Below are 20,417 nucleotides of genomic sequence, written 5' to 3' on the forward strand. Positions count from 1 at the left end.
ATATATAGATAAATGAGGGATTAACTTTTAATTTTCATAGATAGATATAGTTGTGAAAAAAAGTATGATTGTATGTTAATTAATAAATATGTATATATCTATTAATCTTTTATTACATTTAAATAAATTTTAAAAATAAATTATCCAATTAAATATATAAATAAATGAAAAAATAACTTTTAATTTTCATAGATAAATATATTTTACAAAATAATACAAATATATCCATTAATATTCTATTAACATTTTATAAATTTTAAGAGATAGATATTTATGTGAGAAAAAAAAAAGATATATATATATATATATATATAGATTAGTTTTTGTTTTATCTTGAAATAAATTTGAAAAAAATAAAGTTACCCAATTAAAATATATAGATAAGTGTGGGAAAAAAAATTTAATAAGGAGATATAGTTTTCCAAAAAAAATCATAATTATCTTATTAAATTTTATTTTCGAATATAATTTTCAAAACATAGATAGGATAAAAGATAATAATATTAATTATAAGTACATTTTAAATTACGACATAAATATAAATTGATTTGTATAAGAAAATTTATTTTATTAAAATATGTATTATAAATATATTTTGAAAAATAGATAAAATAAAAAATAAAAAAGGATCACAGATATACGGTGGTCAGGCAAATTGAATTCAACAACTTATGCCAAATCATGGTGGTTACGGTGGCTAGGCAAATAATGATGGTTAAACAAATATCAAGCAGCTATTAACTACAAGAAATAAGAAATTAACTATAAGTAACGCTGAAATCCAATTGAGAAATAAAAAATTGATAAAAATAAATCCGCAAATTGAATAAATAAATATAATCTTCTAAAGGCAACATTAAAACTATGTCCTATTGTCACGACTCGTTTCCGTGGGCCGGACCGGCACTAGGGCCCAGGTAAGCATAAGGCCCCCGAGGCCCGTAGTAAGCCTAATTACTCAACGATACATTCCATACCATTTAATAGGAACAGTAGGCCCATACAAGTTAAGATATAAATGTAAATAAATGTTATACAATCCGGCCCAATTTTAATTATCTCAAATAAAATTTAGTTTGGGCCTAGTCATTATCAATCACGTTCATAATATGGGCATACTGATTCTCCTGTGTCTAATAATACAACCAACCGTTTATAAAACAACGCATACAACAAGGCCCAATTGGAAATACACGACCCTATAACTGCGGAGTTCAATAATATTCTGATAATAGAGTAACTTATACATCCAAAATTAAATAACAGAAATATAAAATTTACATTTATAACTCTGCGGAGAAGATTGCAGAGCTTCATTCAAATCAGCTGCTTCCTAGTACCTGGGAGGTTTGGAGAGAAGGGGGTGAGTTTTGCAACTCAGTGAATAATAATAAATAATACACACCACATACACTCAAGCAAAATGCACCCTAGTATACTGAATGAACACACAACAGTCAATCATATGGCATCACATCAGCACCCACAAACAATATCACCTTCAAATAATCACATCACGTGGAAATTAGTCAGTGGAGTCACCGAACCCCCAATGAGCCGTCCTCCCACATGGCTCATCCTCTCACATGTGCACCAGGGAGCCGATCCCCCATACTGGCCGACCGGTCTAATCCTCACTTGACCAGCCTTCTCATTGTTTTTCCATTCTCTCTTTTCTTTTCCATACCAACAGGAGGCAACCCGGTGGTCTCCATCCAATCTAGATCATCAAGCGCTCACAACAGGAGGCCACCCTGCGGGCTGCAATCAAATCTAGATTTTCAGGTGCGCAACAACAAGCGGCCATCCTGTGGTTTCAAAATAAACAGAATTATCAGGTGCACACGGGGGCGCCGATCTCCCATTTACCCGGCTAACAGAAACAGAATCAGGATCCATATAACAGAATCAGAATATAACAGAAATCAGAATCAGGATCCATATAACAGAAACAGTCTCACAAACCCATGGTGACCCACTTCATCCCAATTCCACACAAACAAGGCACAGTATATGCACAGCACAAGTAATCAAACAATTCTTTCAACGTATTACACCAAATCCATCCAAATATACAATTATGCAACATAAAATAAATATGAGCTTTAATATAAAAATATATATATATATTTATATATATAAGGTTTGTAAACAAAATGCTATGCAAATGCATGTTGATATGCATTATTTATTATTACTCACAGTGATGGAGAGCGAAGTTCTAGCTTTGATTCTGTCTTGGAGGAGCACTAGATGGACCCGGGCGATCTAAGAAATTTAAGAATGACACAAAACAAAAGTAACTATATCAGATAAAGTATTTCTTTACCACTCTTAGAATTTTATTTTATACTATTAATTTTTCTACGTAATCTAATCTCGATATTAATTTCTTTTCTATAATAAATTTTATTTCTCTACCGAACTCTATTTTATTTATTTTCTTCTGAAATCTATTTTATTTTCTATTATTTTCTACTCTCTATAAATAATTAAATTTCTATAATGAATTTTATTTGCTACCGAAATTCATTTTATTTTCTACCGAAATTTCGACAACATCTCCCCTAAAAATTGGATTATCCACCTGTTAAAATATCAACAATTTATCTAATAACTCCAAACCACACGGCCCATCCATCGGGCAATCAATCAATTCAATTTTCTCATCCTCCGTCCGAATATCAATATCAACATTACCTTTAATTCTCAATTCTTCATTTCATTCCATTCATGATATTATCATCAAAATTCCTCAATAAATTAACCAAAGGATTTTAAGTGTATCAACATTTATATTATAAATCAATACTGAAAATTAAATTAACTTAATTTAACTACTCACAATTACTAAATTAAATTAACTAAACTAATTAACTACAATAATGAAATTAATTTAAGTAACTAAAATTATTAGCATTAATTTTATTACCCCCAAAATATAATCTTTTGTCAAATTTTCGCTAGATCGAGAGTTTTTACGCGTGCCGGATCGAAGGGCAGTAACTGCCTGTGGCCGGATCCAACTAACAGTGGCGGAGAGAGGCGGAGGAGCGGCTGGCAGCGAGGCTTGAAGCTGGTGCTGCTGCTGTAGGCGTGACAGACCTGACAGAGGGCCTGACTGTGTGATCTGGTGGCGCTGCGTGAGCTAGGACGAGGCGGGACGAGCGACAGAGCTGCTCCGGTGACGAGCGGCAGTGAGAACGGCGGTGGCGCTCGACTGGAGCTGCTGGAGCTACTGGACAGTGATGCGAACGCAGGTGCAGGGAAGAAGAAAGGGAAAGAAAGAAAGAAAAAAAAGGAAAGAAAGAAGAAGAAGAAGAAGAGAGCAGAGGTGGCGTCGCGGTGGTGGCAGTGACAGTGGTGGACTGGAGGTGGCGCAGAAAATGGCGAGGGGAGGGTGAAGTTTGCGCTGGATATAGAGGAGAGAGGCTTCTAGAAGTGGTTTGGGCTGATTCGGTTCGATTTCGGCCCAAATCTTGATTTTTGTTTAATTTTTCGATTTTTAATTGATTTTCGATTCGGTTTATCACTGTATAAATTATTAATTCACATTTAAATATTTAAATACATTTTCCACGCTGTCAGTTTATTAAATTTAAATGAAAAATCTTTAAAAATAAAAATTCGGGTTATTTCACCTATATTCACGAATATATATATATAATAAAATCAATTCATGGGTACAACTCATGTACGTGGGAGTGTATCCAAACAATACTTGCTAATTGTATGGGACGACTGGCAATATAATAAAAAAACAAAAAAAATTAAAAAAAAAAAAAAAGAAAATGCTAGCCGTGCAACCCAAAAAATAAAAAAAAATTAAAAAAGAAAAATAAAAGTTCAAACTTTATAGAAAATATAATTTTCAAGTCTAATTGAGCTGAGAACATTTACCAGGTTATGGTAAAAGTGATAAAGAGAATCATAAAAAACATAAGAATGAAAATCTTTGAAGATTCATATGATAGCAACCTGTTTAAAAAAAAGTATTTGATTAGAAACAATAAAAACTTTTAGAAAAAATAAAATCAGTCAAGATGAGATTTGACACTTTCATAGATTGTAAAATATATTGCTCACGTTAACATTTTACAGGTAGAATAGTAACAGTAGAAAAATAAAAAAATAAAAGACTATTATTATCTAAAACTATAAATAAATCCAAAACATTTAGGTTTTTAAAAAATTCAAAATTTTAATTATCTACAAACTAATAAAAATGTTTTTAAAAATACAATCCAATCAAAAAATGGAAAATAAAATAAATAACTTAAAAAATTATAAAAAAAACTAAAATACTCACAAACAAACATTATCTACAAACTAATAAGAAAAATATATTATTTAAAAATACAATCCAATCAAAAAATAAGAAAATGAATAAATAACATAAAAATTATAAAAAAAGAAAATAAAAAACTCAACAAACAAAGAGCCAAATAGTCAGCTATTTATATGTAAATTAATTTGATTTAGGGTTATTTATAAATCATTGTGAAAGAAAAAAAGCGTAGAGATAAAATACATAAAAATTGAGATTAAATGGAAGAAGAATATATACAGCCAAATAGTTTTAGATAGATAAAGATTCAAAAGTGTTAGTTATTATCATAAAATATTAATTTTTAAATTTTTATTAGTTGGATTAGGTTTTAAAAACTTATCAATATCTATATTAAATATTAAATATTAAATGAAAAATTTATTTGAGTTGACTAATCAAAATACAGAAAAATATAAAAAAATTTTAAATTTTCTAAAAAAAGAAAAATAGAATGCTGAACAAAGATAACGCCTCAAACCTTCTTTTTGTTTTAGCTTTTATATATATATATATATATATATATATATATATATAATTGAATTTCTAAAGCTGACACTTGGCTATTAAATAATATAGTTATATAACTTAAACAAATAAATATCCTATTAATAATACAATTATTACCATCCTAAGAGATTTTAGACAATAGGGACAAGTAAAAAATAAACACAATATTAAATATAGTTTACCTTTATAAGAACATCCAACATATAATCTTGTAAAATTAGGAGATAATAAACTCAGGTTACAAAGTTATTATCTAAATAATTATAGGATTAAACCAATAGATTTTCGCATATCCCCAAATATATATATATATATATATATATATATATATATATATATACACTTTAATGGTCAGACCATTAGATTGATGAGATAAAAAATATCATAAAGATAATGTCACGACCCGTTACCTTAGGTCGGACCGGCACTAGGATTTGAGTAGGCTTAAGCCAAAAAACCCGTAGTAAGCCAAAAATTTATACCAAACAAATTTCCTATTCATTAGAAATGAACTCAGGCCAATATTATCAACATTCAATAATAAATCAATTTTCATAATTCTCTAGGTTCATATTAATGTATTACATAATAGGAACTCTAATAAGTAATACATTATTAATTTCTAAATTTATTATACATTATTATCGTAATTATAGAACAATCTAAGAACTTTAAATTTCAAATTATATTGAGGTATCTTCTAGCGTCTGGGGATAGAGGACAATGAATTACTGGAGGACCTGGAAAAAATATTAAGGTAAGGGTGAGTGCCTAAACTTATTAACCCTCTCACCCCATACAATCACTGTATAAATAAATTAATCTAGTCATCTGAATAGTTATATGATCATGTAGACGATCACACTAATGACATAACTACAACAATCACGAATATTAAGACCTTTACATAATCACATTACGTGGAGATTAGTCAGTGGCCTCACCAAAATCCCCAACGAGCCATCCTCACACATGGCCTCGCCTCTCATCACGTGTTCACCAGGGAGCCGATCCCTATACATGGCCGACCGGTCTCAACCTCGCTTGACTAGCCCTCATATTTTTTTATACTCTCTTTTCTTTTCCATACCAACAGGAGGCCACCCTGTGGTTTTCCACATCATCCAATCCATATCATATCATCAGATGCACACGGGAGCGCCAATCTCCCTATACATGGCCAATGGTATCGAAGATCGTGCTCACAATCCCAACATTGACCCACTTCATTCCAATTCTACAAAAATAAAGCATAAATAAAAGATGCCTCAACTAATCAAACAATATTCATTAGCAACGGATAATGCAACACAAATAGCAATTCCTCAAATAATGCATCTATACCTAGATGGAATTTATCTATCATGTATGAATACATAACATTTACTCGTGTATGCATTTATGCATATGCAATGGGCAATATGAGTTATCTAATACTACTCACCTGTAATAGTTTCCATGAATTCCTAATTCAAGCTTTTATTTGCTATTGGTTATTAAAGTGCTTTTCCCCCGTCTCCTATAGAGTATTATATAAAAGGAAACTTTAAATAATAATATCTAAACATTGAACCTTTAATGTTAAGTTTCTAATTTACCCTAATTAGCATGATTAATTCGAACTACTTTGATTATTTAATTTATTGTAACCATTATAACTTGTTAGATTTATTTTGTTTTTATTCTAATTATTCTACTAAAAATCCGGCAGCGTCTCCCCTGTAATCTAAACATCCTACCTGTTTTATAATCGCAAATAATCAACATAAACACAACCCATCCATTGGGCAAAATCACTCGATCCAAGCCCATCCTCCAACATTTCAACATCAATAATCACCTTTATCATTTGTTAATTACAGTTACATCACAACTAAGCACATTCAATTATATTTATGTGTATACTTGTATATTTACACTTATACATATACATTAGTAAAATTGTATCATTAAGGTTCAAGTAGAAAACATGGCAGTCCTATCGTCTAATACGGCTAGATTGAACTAAACTAAATTAGAGTTTAGCTAGATTAAGTTAATAAATCTATTTAGGTGATTTGTATTCGCGTTTCATAATCCTATAATTACTTTAAAATTAACTAATTTCTTGATTAAGTTAGATAAGTTAACTCTATATAATTTCCTATATTACCTAGAGAATAACTTTAAATTTTAAGAATTTCTGTTTTCTACTTAACAAGCTTGTAAATCATATTTTTAAATAAAAATCTCTAATTAACTTATTAAGTTCTAATTCTTCAGTAACTTGAATTAACCAACTCTAATTGAATGTTTACAAGAAAATACAGTGTAGGGACTTAGGACTTACCGATAAAAAATCAGATTGAAGATTCGTTATCACTGCAAAGAGAGGAAAATTTTATCCCTTGGGTCCTCGCCGGAGAGTCACCATCCAGTCATCAGACTGCCACCGCCGGCAGCCGTGCACGGTGGCTGCAAAATTGGGCCTCACCGGAATTGAGGATTTTTACATCCACTGGCTCGAAATTTCATAGGGAACCCAATTCTGATGTCAATTTGTGGAGTCACTGCTTCAATTTGCCGAAATAGCTTCGACAGCCGCTGTACCTCCGCCATCCAAGCTTCATCGCTAGAATTGATGGAGGGAAATTGTTCATGAGGCGATGGCGAGTTGATCAAAAGCCTCTTTGAAGGTTGTCTACGCCGGTAACGGCAGGAATTTGCAACCCATACAGTCAAAAATCCAAAGTTTTGATTTAATTGAAATTCAAAAGTTTCGAAAATAAAATTATGGGGTATTTCAGATAAGACAAGGTAATTTAGAAATTTTCTAAATCTTAGTTTTAAGGTGAACAAAAGCACTTATTATCATATATATATAGTGTGAAGCTTTTCTCGACTTTTGTCAAATGGCCCTTCGATGTTTTGATTAAATATTAAAAGAATAAAATGACAAGGTAAAAAACGTGAATTTTCAAACGGCTTTTTATAAATTATGTTGTTGAATATAAAATCAAAAAATAAATTATCCTTCTCTTTTTTCGCAGTAATCCTGGCTATAGAAGTAAAGAAGAGGTGCACATGATATCCATAAAACAATGATTTTAAAGAAGCTCCTTGATGAGTTTCATGGTTTTCAAGATAAAGGTAAACGGAAAATATTGTTTTTTTTTCAATTGCTAAGCTAATTCAAAAACCAATGCACATGCATTCAAATTATGCTCAATTTCAACTGTCATTAAGACTTTTTACGTGGATTAATTCTCTTTTTTTTTATTATTGTTTGATTATATGGCAAAGACAAGTCCATTTTTCCGTTGGTTATATAGATTATAAACCATCGAAACCCAAGTACAAGTTTTTTTTTAATCTATCAATATCTCGTGGTTAATGTAAATAAAACATGTATACCTATAAAATATATAGATCAGATTACTATGCAATTATTAATGAAAATATATAGAGTAAGATCTTATCTTTGTATTTTTTTTGAAGAAGATTCACTTTAATACTATGTATTTATTGTAGAAGGTGTATTTCATGCTCACCGCACCAATTTGATAGATTTAGAAAAAATCCAACCATAGCGCCCATGTAAAATCCATAAGACATGGACGAAAAAGGAAGAGAAGGAAGAAAAGAGGGGTCTCAAGCATGAAACCATTCCGATGTTTAAGTCAGTAAGAGAATAATAAATAATTGTAATTGAATGTGCTATTGCGTTGCTTATTGCATAGATATTGCATACTTGAGTTGGGAGTTTGATCCCTTTATATATAGGTAGAAAGACATTAATTATAGTTGTAGCTAGAATTCTTGTTGGATATGTATTCATGAAAGAATATGAATAAAATCTCTTAATCTTATTCTGATTCTATCCAAATAATAATATTTGATCCTAAAATATAATTAGGTCTTATATACAAATTACAGTTAAATCTCTTATATATTTGTATTCTATCACTACTATATTTTGGATATTTATTAGTTTCTTTTATGGCTTTTACTACTATACAGATAAGTGAGTTTCTGTATTGGTAGTGAAATGATATACATGCTCCACGTGTAAAGTGCACTTGATATAGCAGGTTTTGGTGACCGGTTCTTTTTTTTTTAATTTTTAATTTTTTAAAGAAAAAAAAATAGAACATCTCATGTACTTATTCGATGGTCAAAATCATAGAATGCAAATTATTGATTCTTTGGATAACACAATCAATATTCTTCATTTTGTTTGAAGAATCAACGATGTTCAATGCAAAATTCAATTCCAATTCTCATAATGGTTTCTTCTTAGTGATTGATTTTTCCTCCATGAAAAAATTTCACTAGTAAAACATTCCAATCATGCAAACTAATAATGCATACTTGTCTGACATGCAGAATTAACATAATAGACAATCCTCCATTTAGAATATTCCTTACATGTTCATGTTCAGTAAGCTCCGCCATATAGGACTCACTGAGGGGCCTCATGAGTTGGAGGAGGAAGGTAGGAAATAGAGAACCTTTCAGGAAGGTGAACTGGTATTACCACATTTTTTTCTTTTCATTCCAAATTCAATCATTAACTAGTTGATTATAAATTTATAATATATCCCATCAATTTGTAAAAAGGATAAATACTAGTTAACTCTCAAGTCATGCCATGCATAGAAATACAAACATAAATTATTGAAGTTGGCATCATAGAGACTAATTAAGTTTTTTATCCCCAGTGGAGTCGCCAGGTTGAGGACGCGCAGTTTTCCCCAAAAAATTTTTGGATTTTTGGAAAGAACCTAATCGAACGGGCTTGATTGCTTTTATTTAGTAAAAATAGTTTTCTTTTATTAAACCCATTTAATCCTCAAAAAAATGTTCTATTGCTTTGATAAGAGTTTTATTTTTTTGGAGAAGCCACCCTTATTAGGAAAATCCTCAAATTAGTCGATTCTTTGGAATCAACTAATTCGGTTTTAAACTAGAGATCGGGTCCGGGAGTTAGGTACGAAATGGGAAGGTATTAGACACCCATTTTGCCGATAAAAACGGCCTCCTTTATTGTCCATTAATTCACAATGATTAATAATAAGATAACTCTTAATTAAGATGTAGAATGGTTTCAATACAATTTTTGGAAAACATGTCATTTAAGCAAATAATCTCATACATAGAGCATAAAGCAAACATCCACAAAGAAAGGGAGAGGAGAAAAGAGTACAACCCTTCCTAATGTACAATCTACCCTCACTCCTCCAAATTTCCCAAACCTAATTAATTATTACATATAATTTTTAATTGATATCCCTTAAGATCTCATCACATTTTGCAATAATGAACATTAAAACACAACAAGAAATGAAAGATCCAAACAAACAACATTTACACAAAGACAAACAATATTTACAAAACAATAGAACATACATTCCCAACCACCAACACTCCCGTATTCACAAAATGAATATATGATGCATGTTAGAGGTACAAGATTTAATAAATAAAGGGGTTAGCACAAAAACAATTATAAAGGCAATAAATTAAAGAGCATAAAATTAAATGGCAGAATAATAAAGTTCTTGTAATGTAAAGAACATTAATTAAAAGACAAGAAATTGAATAGTTAACCAAGATTTAAGCTCATGTTCTTGATGTTCATCAAGGATGATGAACAAATTCACCAATCATGGCTCTCAATTTGGTTCTTATTGTTTATTTGATCCATATGTGGCTTAAAACACATCACAGACCCTTTAAAGTCGGAGCTTGGCCACTGGATCTTTGAATCAGGACATTTATTGAATTTTTATACATTTAAAGCCTTTGAATTGAAGGGGCTTGCTCTACAGGGAGCTATGGTGTGTGAACGCCACACATAGTGGTGCAGGGCATTTCCCAGACCAGGAAGGCTTTTGGAATGTACAGGGCAAAAACAGGGCATTTTGGCGCATGTGGTGTGTGGCTTGCGCCACTGGCTTAGGTAGTGTGCCACAGCGGCACAAAGTCCCTTTATTGGTCGATCCTCAGTTTCCCTCTCAACCAAAGCCAAAAGAGGTGTTCAAAACACTGAAAAAAAAAGAAAGAAAAAGGTGTATGAATAGGATTAGGTTCTTAGAAACTACCTTTGAAGATTTCTTTGAAGATTTGATCAAAAATGGATGAAGAAACCCAAAACACTTGGTTCTTGATCCAATAGTCAGAGATTCAAGATTAGAGTATGTGTTTTTAGAACTTTTGATTGATCTAAGGGGGTTTTAGATTGATTGAGCAAGAAGATCTCAATTTGGATCCAAGGTTAACATAAGTTTCATTTAGATCTTTGGTAGGGTGGCCCCATTTAGGGCTAACATGGCAAAAATGCCACTATTTGGCCTCGCAGCCGGACCCGACCCACTTTTCTTAAAACGAACCGGATGGCACACAAAATGAGGCGGTGCATTGGAAAGTGTGCCAGGCAAGCCCCACGCGCTTTCTGGGCCAGTCATCGCGAAACGCTCGGTATCCTGAAAAAGTAAAATGGCTAAACACATGGATAATCTCAGCCATGGACCATTGGTCTGAAAACTGGGGTGATTGAGAATCCCGATCCAATTTTATACAAAAAACAATGTATCATCACTGAACCTTTCACGAGCAAATTTTAAGTGTCTACAGCGACTCCAAAATAAAACTCTTACTAAAGTAAGAGAACCTTTTTCCGAGGATCAATGAATGGGTTTAATAAAGAAAACCAATTTATTGAATAAAATCAACCAAGCCTGTTCCATTTTTCTTTAGTGAAATAAAAAAGTGATTCCCCCCAGTCTACTCGAAACCCCTAATCAAGGTGGCGAACAAATGCCCTTAGGTGCACAACGAATCAACATCATAAAGAACATGGCGCGCCTCCACCATCACCTAAGCGACCAAGTCACCCAGCATCTGAATAACTCTATGAAGCTGAATCAGAGGCAAACCTTAGCATGGCCGCTCCCTATACTCAAGAGCTGAGCCATATAAAGCTAGTTATGGATAATGTCAATCTCCAAAACGTTATCAAAGAATTGGTTAGAGAGTGCAGAGAAATAAGAGAGGTAAGGGACTATGGTCTTCAGTAGGACTCACCTTTGTCAACCAACATCCTGGGTGCAACTTTCCCCCCAAAGTTCAAAATCCCAACCTTTCAACCTTATGACGGATCTACCAATCCTTGTAGTCACTTGACGAACTTTCAAACCATAATGTACTTACAAACCAACTATGAAAACCTTATGTGCAAGGTGTTTCCAATCACACTGAAAGGAGTAGCTCATGAGTGGAATCAGACCCTCAAAACGGGATCCGTCCAATCATTCTCACAACTAGCTACAACGTTCCAAGCTTGGTTCATAACGAGTGTGCCATCCAAGAAAATCTCATCTGACCTGGTAGATTTAAAAAGGGAGGATGGGGAGCCTTGAGACAATACGTCTCCAGATTCTTGAGAATGGCAATGTAGGTAGAAAATTTGAATGATGAAGTGGCAATCAGTGATATGGCGAAGAATTGCAAATACAACAAACTATTTGAGAGTCTGAGTATAGATCCTCCCTTCACCTTTACTGAACTCATGGCCTGAGCCCATAAATACACAAAGCTAGACAGGGCTTATGAAGCTCAACATTGAAGATCACCTAAGGAAGAAAATCCACAAACAAAAGACAACCCTCTCCAATAAGGAGACGATCACCCAAAAAAAGATCGCCTTTCCGATACCTGCGAACTAGTTATACAGTAAGAACACCTTACTCAAAAGATGATAGAGCATAGCAAGACCAAGAATTCACCCCTTTGAACAGGCCACGCTTGTAAATACTATCTTGGGTAAGAGACCATGGAAACAAGGTTAAACTCAACTATCTCAGGAATATGAAGGAAGACACCTCGAATTATCGAGATAAGAAAAAGTATTGTGAATTTCATAGGGACGTTGGTCATGTGACTAAAGCCTGTTGGCAATTAAAGAACGAGATCGAACACCTCATATAGAGAGGCGAACTAAAAGAATTTATGGGGAGAGTTCGGAAGGAAACTGAAGAGAAAGAAAAATAAGCGAGGCAGTGCAATACTTTAGGCATAACCCACACCATCTTTGATGGATCCTTAGGAGGTGGTAGCAACTCAGCTAGAAAAAGGAGATTCTGAGAAGTCTATTCTATCCTACCTCAACAAAGGCTAAACATGAGACAACCTATCTCTTAATAAAATGAGTTCTCAAAAACTTCTTGGTAAAAAGAATCCTAGTGGACGATGGTAGTTTAGTCCACTTATTGACCATAGAGGTCTTTGAAGGCTTGAAGCTAGATCAAGCAAAGCTAAAGCCAGTCCGAACCCCTTTAATCGGTTTAGCAGGTAAACCAGTCCAAGTAGCTGGATCTATAAATATAACTATAGAGGTCATAACCAAAGGCATCTCAAGAAGATTCAAGTTAGATTTCATGGTACCGGACATACACTTTCCATATAATGCCATATTAGACAGGCCCACCCTATATGAGTTGGGAGCAGTCACGTGCAACAGGTATCTCACTCTAAAATTTTACTGTGATAATGATGAAGTTGTTACTGTGAAGGGGATCAAAAGATAGCTCGAAAAGCATACATGGTAGCACTAAAAGGGATACCTCTCGTCTTGCCCATTATGTGGATGCCAAATGAGGAAACAAGCACAGTGCAAGATGAGCATCAACCCTTTGATATACCCAAAAACACCTCAGATCCACGCCTATCACCTGTAGGCAAGCTTGTTAAGTGGGAGATAGAGCCAGAGAAACATTTAACCTTAGAAGCCGAGCTATCCGCGAAAGTACAATGTAGTGTGAAAGAGTTATTACAAGATAATCTCAGTAGCTTTGCCTGGACTGCTGGAGATATAGTTGGGATTAACTCCAACATCATATCTCATAGGCTTAGCATTTATCCAAACTACAAACTTGTTAAACAAAAGAAGCGAAGCCATGGGTCTGAAAGGCAACAAGCCATAGCGGCCGAAGTGGACAAATTGTTGTAGGCTGGGTTTATAAAAGAAGTCAACTACCCAGATTGGTTGGCGAACATGGTTCTGGTACCTAAGCCCAATGACAAATGGAGATTGTGTGTAGACTTCATTAACTTGAACAAAGCATGCCCTAAGGACTCTTACCCTTTACTTAAAGATCAATTAGTAGACTCAACAGCTAGCTATGAGATATATAGTTTTGTGAATGCATCTACTGGATACCACCAAATAAGAATGAACAAGCTAGATGAAGAGAACACGGGCTTCATTATAGACAAGGATATTTATTGCTATCAGGTGATGCCTTTTGAATTAAAAACCACAGGAGCCACATACTATAGATTAGTCAACAACATGTTCCAACACCAGATAGGGCAAACGATAGAGGTATATGTAAATGACATGATCATTAAAAGTACTCAGGCTGCAAATCATCCCAAGGACTTGAAAGAGGCATTTGAAATCTTAAACAAGTTCAATATGAAACTAAACCTAAATAAGTGTACATTTGGGGTAAAAGCATGCAAGTTTTTGGGTTTTATGATATCACAGTGGGGAATGAAAGCGAACTCTAAGAAGATCAAGGCAATCTTAGACATGTAAGCCCCAACCAGTATCCAAACGGTACTGCAGCTGAACGGCCGAATCACAGCCTTGGGACGTTTCATCTCATGCTCAACTAAGAGATGCATGTCCTTCTACCAATCCCTGAAAAAATTGAAGAATTTTTAGTGGAGTGACAGGTGTCAGCTGGCTTTTGACAAGATAAAGGAGTTCCTATCTTCAGCTCCTCTCCTGAGTATACCCAAAAGAGATGAACCTCTATACCTATACTTAGCTGCTACCGAAAGCATAATCGCATCCGTCCTGGTTATTACACTAGTAAAGTCCTCCGAAGTGGGGCTCATAAAGGCTCAGATCTGATGCTGAGGAAGATACTACTTTTAGGGTATTAGTAGCCAACAATGAAAAAAGATGTTCGCCACTGCGTTATTTGCCAAAAATATGATTGTGTACCCAGGAAACCCTCCTCGAAGCTATGACCATTAGGCTCGGCTTGGCCTTTTACTCAATGGGGGATAGACATCTTAGTGGGATGAAGCCAAGGCCCTCAGCACCATTACCCCAGCTCGGATTATCAACTTCTTTAGGAACAATGTAATATTCAGGTATGGCATACCTCATAAAATTGTCACTGACAACGATAAGCAATTCGACTCATAAGCTTTTAGATCTTTTTGCGAAGATTGGCACATTGAACTTCACTTCACTTCGGTAGCCCATCCCCAAACTAATGGCCTTACCGAAGTCACAAATAAAATCACACTACAAGGGCTAAAGGAGAGGTTAGATGGAGAAAAAGCTAACTGGGGAGAGCAACTAAATAGTGTACTTTGGGCATACAGGACCATATCTCGGCAAGCAACAAGTCAAACCCCCTTTTCTCTCGTATATGGGATCGAAGCAGTAGTACCGGTAGAGATAGGCATCCCCAGTAAAAGAACTATTGAACATGAGGAAGACAGTAACAATGAAAGTTTGAAAATCAACCTAGACTTCGTAGAAGAGCTTAGAGAAATGCAGCAGTCCGAGCCAAGGCTTATAGACAAAGGATGCAAAGATACTTCAATAGGCAAGTTCAAGGCAGGCAATTGAGAGAGGGAGATAAAGTATGGCAAGAAGCTGAGATAGCGAAAGGCTCGGCGGGAGTAGGCAAGCTGGGGCAAAATTAGGAAGGCCCATATGAAATCACAAAGCTGAGTCTAAGTACATACAAGCTCAAAAAGGTTAATGGAGTTGCACTACCTCGAACATGGAATGCAAACAACTTAAAGAAAGCATATTGTATTTCCATTCAATAATGTGTAAGGTAGTGTTAGGATGAAAGAAGATCTTAAGTCTTTTTCACTTAATATATTATGTTTCATAAAGATTAGAAAGGCATGATATATTAAGTTTTTCTTGAAAGATCTTACTTAGAAAAATATTTCAATATTCTTTTACTTACTTGCTCGCCATCAATTTAGGCTTAAGCAGTCCATCAGTTCGGACTTAAGCAGTCCTTCAATTTGGACTTAAGCAGTCCTTTAGTTCGGACTTAAGTAGTCCTCTAAAATCGAATTTAAGTAGTCCTCTAGATTGGACTCAAGCAATCCTCTAGATAAGACTTAAGTAGTCCTCCAATTAGGACTTAAACAGTCCATTAGTTCGGATTTAAGCAATCCACCGGTTTGGACAAAAACATATAAACTTAAAATGCTTGCCTGAAACAACTCAAACAAAGTTCACACTCATATGGCAAATCGACATCTCGGCTCAAAAGAAGAGTATTAATACTTAAAAAAAATACATAAATAGACACACAGAAGAGATAAAAAAAGAAGAAATTCTTCATTAAATAAGTTAGGAAATGTTAAAAAAGGTTTTTCCAATAAGTACAAAGAGTTACAAAAATACATTTCCCTAACAAAACTAATCTGTTTCCTCAGGAGGAACCCCATGAACATTGGAAGGGGCCTCGATATCCGCCTGCTTGTCAATCTCAACGTCTGTCGAGGGATCTTGGGTCACTTGGGTAGAAGAGGGCGAATCACCCAATTCAAGCTCATCTCCAGCTAGTTCATCCTCCTCTTCATCCTCATCAGGATATACTTAGTTAACTAACCCCAGTCCCTCTCCGGATATCGAGCCTTAAGTTCAACTATAATCTTAACCCTAAGACTCAAGCAAACTCTAGCCAAGTCCTCTGCCACCGAGCGCTCCTGATCGCAAAGTTCTCTAAGCTCATCCTAAAGTTCTTAGTTCTTATCCTCAAGGAGCTTAATCTTCTCAGCTTGAGATCAGTTCTCCCTTTGAAGCTCCTTAAGCTCGGCACTACAAGCATCAATCTCAACTTTATATTGAGACTCCTAATCTTTTAATGCAGCATCCATGCCCTTCAGGGCCTCTTCCAGCTTAACCTTCTTTACCTCCATAGTGGTCTATGCAACTTTTAACTTAGTTATACGAGCATAAATGAGATTGTTGGCATTTATTGCCTGAAAAAGACCTTAATTAGCAAGGTTCCTCCTCACTAGGTCATCAAGACATTCATACTAGTTGACATCAATAGGAAAAAGGCAGTGCTGGGACATCTCATGGCTCGGCTGATCATTTTGGAGGCTGTAGTTTGGCCCGTATTTTCTCAGGAAATAGGCTCGAATGTCTAGAGCATCGTTAGCCTTAAAAGGTAAAGGAGGAGGAACTAGAAATATCACCTCCTGAGGACGTTTTCTACTAGGCTCGATAGAGGGGCTCGAAGGCATATGCTCGGCCGGAGCAATTTCTAAAGTAGTGCTAGCATCAATCGATGGAGGATTAAGTACCACCAAGGGCATTTCCTTGTCTGAACTCTCCTCCTCGACCTTTTTCTTCATAGCCTTGGCCACTTTTGGATAGCTTTGAGAACCTCGCCTTCTTAGGAGCCATTTCTACACAAAAAAAAAGGAGAAAAAAAATTAAAGAATGTTAGTACAAGGAACCAATGCATAGACAACTAAAAGTGAAGCTTGCCAAAAGGCGAAGGATTAGGTCACCGGCCCACTAGGGGAATAGATCAGATAACCCTTGGCAATCACCTGCCTTAGGTTCACCAATCTCAATCCCCTAGCCTTTATTAACTCCACACACTGTCAATCTTCAGGGGTGGGCAAAGCAGGAAGATGACGAAGTGGGTCATCAGACCATTGGTTAGGTATATATTCTGTACCCACTCGAGCACCAAACAATAAAATACTTCGATTTCCAATTCTTTAAAGAGGAAATCTTCAATCGTTTAGAGAAAACTCTGCAATTATTTCGTGCCTGATGGAAATAGTGGTCTTCATTGGTTTGGACATATAAATTATAAAGTTCCCAAACCCCCCAAGCCGTTAGGGTTGTCCTATCACAGCGAGCTAACTCTGCTGTGCCACATAACAACCTCAAACCATTAGGATGAAGTTGACTAATGGTGATGTTATAGTAATTAAAAAATGACTTCACAGGCTCAGGCAAAGGAAATCGAATTCTAGATCAGAAACTTTCTTTGTATAACATGATAGATTCGTTGTCCAGCAACTCGTTTACTCTCATATAATCTGAAGGCCTTACTAACTTATACTCTGGCGTAACATCATACATTGAACATATGTCTAGAAGCTCGCCTTCATCAATGTCGGAAGGAACGTCGGCGATCCTAATTTTCTCTTTCCTACCTTTGACTTCGTCCACCCCAGAATCAATAGCTTCGGCATTCTCATCCTCGGATTGATCAATTAAAACTTGAATGTCCTCGTCACTAGATGAACCTATGATCCTAGCAAATAAAAAGAAAAAAGTGCAGAAAATATAAAACTTACTTAAGCGAGAAAAACTAAAGAGAGAAAATTCTTTGACAGAGATGCTTTGATACTCAAAATTGTAGGGATAAAGCAAATAGAAGGCAACCACTCTATATATAGAGGGGTGAGATACTAAAAAGTCACCCTCATTTAATAAAATGACTCTTGAAGTACCTTTTGGCAGACGAACCATCGCCTCGATCTCCTCAAATAAAGCCCCTTTTTGAGCTGATAGGTGCAGACAAGAACCTTCATATTCAAAAGGCAACAACGACAATTTAAAACAAATAATAAATAAAAAAAACACACACAACAAAACTCAAATAAAACACACAAATAGTACGCATGTAATGATTAACATCTCCTTTGGACATAAATGACCAAATAACCAAGGGGGGGACTACTGATAATATACAATAATAAAATATATAAAAGAATAATTTATAAAGAATATTAGATTTCTAAACAAGCTCTAACTAATAAATAATAGGATTCTCACAATCCTTATCCAAGTATAATCATCTTTACTCCAATATATATCCAAAATTAAGCATAAAAAGGGAACTAATTCATAATTCTCCTATTTTCTTGAATTTTGAGAGTTTTACAGTTTCCAAATTGACATATTTGAATATGAAACTATATTGTATATGTGTTGTATAATTTTATCAAAATGGAAGATAAAACTGATGAATTAATCATATTATATTATAGAGAAGGATTTAATGTGTAGGAAGAAGCAAGTCTTGGGGTACAATAAAAGTATAAACAAATGCAAATGAGAATAATTAGTGATATCATTGTAAATCAAATATGGAATGATTGTGATAATAGACATTAGAATATATATTTTGATGAAATGAAATATTTTTTAATTATTTCTTAAATTATATTTTATATTGCAATATAAATAATTATCTATTTAAGTGAGTTAGTAAAATATATTATCTTCTCTAATTAAATTTTTAAAGATATTTTTAAGTTAGATATATTTTCATCAATTGAATTATTAATATCGGTCTTTTTCTTTTGATGTTAATATGTGTTAATTTAAAATTTTAGAAAATAGTTTGTTTTTCTTTAATAAATTAACACGTTCTCTAATTTTCCAAATGAGAAATGATTTTTTATTTTTTACAAATGAATGCATTCCTTATTTTTTTCGAAACAGAAAATTATTTTGCATCTTTCATAATGAATATGTATATTCTCCAAAATTTCTATTGAAAACTAAAAGATTATTTACTTATAGAAAATTAGAGCAGTTTTTTACAAAATTTCTCTAAGAAAACTAACACATAAACATAAACTACTTTACTAGGAGGTTCGGCTAACCATGTTCAACACCAGAAAAATTCCAAAAATTTACACTTAATGCATAAACATAAATATTAACCCATAAATTAAGAGATTGATACTTTATATCAAGGAAAACCAAGCTAAAAATCACAAAATGAAGCTTAAGTGTTTCGGCCTCATGGAGTTTCCATACACAAAAGCACACAAACTCATATCTTGCATAAATTAAGTAACTTTGCATGGGAATAACTCATACAAAGTATAAAAAACAAGTTTTGAACTAAGAAGAGCAAGAAATCATGCAAAATACTTAAATATATCTAGAAAAGGAAAAATAAACACAAATCTTGATTAAAAAGCTAGAAAATCCACAAGCTATGCTCCAACTTCTCTTTTCCCTTGGATTTGGAGGTGTCTCCATCTAAATCAAGGGAAAATAAGAGCTTTAAAAAGTAAGAACGAAAAATGAACATATAAAAATGATGCAAATGTCATGGAGAATGCAAGATTAGCCATGGATTTAAAAGACAAGAAGGTTTTAGATGAGAGAGAAAGACAAAGAAAGCTTTTAAGAGAGGAATTAAACTCATCTTTAATTAATGCTTGAATTTTGGAAAACAAACTCCAAATATGTGATCTAAGGTCTTAGTTCTCCAGTATACTTAATTCTTGTGAAGAAAACTGAAGTTTTCATGGAGCTTATGGAGAGATGCGTTCGCTGAAGTTGAGAAAAGAAGAAACAAGAAGAAGAAAGAAAGAAAAGAGGGAAAAACAAAGGAGAGGAGAAGTATTGATGGGTGTGGGGAGTGGTGTGAGATGAGAGTGTGTTTTCTTTAGACTTTTGGTTAATAGAATGGATGAGAGAATAGTAATCAGTTCTTGTGTTTTAACTTGTGTGTAAAAGCATGTTTTTGAATTGTTATCCTTCCATTATGATGGATAG

The 20,417-nt window shown here is 34.1% G+C and overlaps 1 long non-coding RNA gene across 1 annotated transcript; it reads right to left on the minus strand.

The window, feature by feature from the left end:
• Positions 1–1,007: 1,007 nt before the first annotated feature.
• LOC149498973 (uncharacterized) lies at positions 1,008–3,310 on the minus strand. The gene is made up of 3 exons (XR_016322956.1): positions 2,933–3,310; positions 2,203–2,268; positions 1,008–1,340 (listed from the first exon to the last, which is right to left on the minus strand). It is a non-coding gene; the product is annotated as an uncharacterized LOC149498973 (long non-coding RNA).
• Between the last annotated feature and the right edge of the window lie 17,107 nt (positions 3,311–20,417).

Source organism: Jatropha curcas, chromosome 1 (assembly GCF_041381405.1).
Source record: "Jatropha curcas cultivar XTBG-Jc1 chromosome 1, XTBG_Jcur_1.0, whole genome shotgun sequence".
Classification (NCBI taxonomy): Eukaryota; Viridiplantae; Streptophyta; class Magnoliopsida; order Malpighiales; family Euphorbiaceae; genus Jatropha; species Jatropha curcas.